The following is a 1,813-nucleotide window of genomic DNA, read 5'->3' as shown; positions in this document are numbered from 1 at the left end:
ATTTATCTCGATTCTGAACTCTTCAAATCTGAAAGATACAATCATAACACATATATCAAACTTCATTTCAATCTATTGTATCAAAAACAAGTCGAAAACATCATAAGATCGTCAATCAATTGCATTTCAAACCTTAACTCTTTCTTCGTTAGTTCAAGTCGGCGTCTTGTGTCGTTTAGCCTTCAAACTCAATCGAAACTGAATAAAAAAAATACTATAACATTCAAAACATCTCAACAACAACTTCAACCCAAATATCGGCTATCAAAACAGTTCCAAAACTCGATTAAACGACATAGCGATTCAAAATCGGTAACCGACGTAATCCCGACTTTGAAACTTGTAACTCAAATTCATATATCAGCATATATCTTATAAAACTCAGTCACATAACATCATATCAGCAGCTAAACTCATCGATATACATGCTAGAAGTCATAACCAATCCATTCAATCATCCAACTTCGATCCGGTAGCGCATATACAATCGATAGAATGTTAAGAACATAACAAACACATAAAATCTGATCTCTGCTCAATAACTGATTTTGAAACCCATATAAAACATCATAAAACTTACACGAGATCGAAGCCCTTGTCGTAAGGATTCCAGAACAATTTACGGAATCGAAATCGGATAACCGAAACAAAAGTTACGACAATTTGAATATCAAACTTTCAAAAGAAATGAAGAAGAACTCGGCTCTCTGCTTCAAAATTCTGATTTCGAAAAGAAGATACACGTTTCATGCTGAGTAAGCTAATAAAAATCTGATAAGTTATATACAAATTGCAATTTAGTCCCTTAACTCTTCAATAATTGCAATTTGGTCCTCATCCCTTATTTTAATTCAATTCCAATCCTAAATAATTTAAGAATATTAGAATTTAAATCAGAACTCTAAATATTCCCAAATTAAATATACTCGGATTAAAATCAAATTAAATTCGGATTAATTTCTAATTAATCTCGGGCCTTACATTTCTCCCCCACTAAGACATGAGTTCGTCCTCGAATTCATAAACAGTATAGATATACAGACTGCATGCTCATAAGAATAAAGAATAACTGAAAATTGAATAAGAACTCACATCAGTGGAATAGATAAGGAAATCGTTGCTTCATATCTTCTTCGATCTCCCACGTTGCTTCTTCAACTCCGTGTCTACTCCATTGAATCTTCACCAATGGAATGGTCTTCGTTCGGAGTTTCTTTGTCTTCCTATCAAGAATCTGAATAGGTTGCTCGAAATAGCTAAGAGTGTCATCCAACTCAGCTTCATCGGAGCGAATCACATGAGATGCATCAGATATGTACTTCCTCAACATCGATACATGAAAGACGTCATGTATTCCAAATAAAGACATAGGAAGAGCGAGTCGATAAGCAAGATTGTCTATCTTCTCGAGAATCTCATACGGCCCAATATACCTCGGAGATAATTTTCCTCGTTTGCCAAATCGAACGGTGCCTCTGAACGGTGAAATCTTCAGAAACACTCTATCTCCCTGATCAAAAGATAATGGTCGTCGTCGTACATTCGCATATCTGGTCTGTCTGTGTTGCACTATTCTCATTCTCTGCTGTATCAATTTCACCTTCTCAGTCATTTGTCTAATCATATCCGGCCCTAACTCAGGTACCTCAGAAACATCATCCCAATACAAAGGCGATCGACACTTCTTTCCATATAATGCTTCGAATGGTGCTATCTCTATACTCGTCTGATAACTGTTGTTATAAGAAAATTCCACAAGTGGTATAGAATTTTGCCATGTAACGCCAAAATCAAGTACTACAGCTCTGAGCAT

The sequence above is a fragment of the Henckelia pumila genome, chromosome 3, assembly GCF_033568475.1.
Source record: "Henckelia pumila isolate YLH828 chromosome 3, ASM3356847v2, whole genome shotgun sequence".
NCBI classification, from domain to species: domain Eukaryota; kingdom Viridiplantae; phylum Streptophyta; class Magnoliopsida; order Lamiales; family Gesneriaceae; genus Henckelia; species Henckelia pumila.
This window is presented reverse-complemented; position numbering follows the sequence as displayed.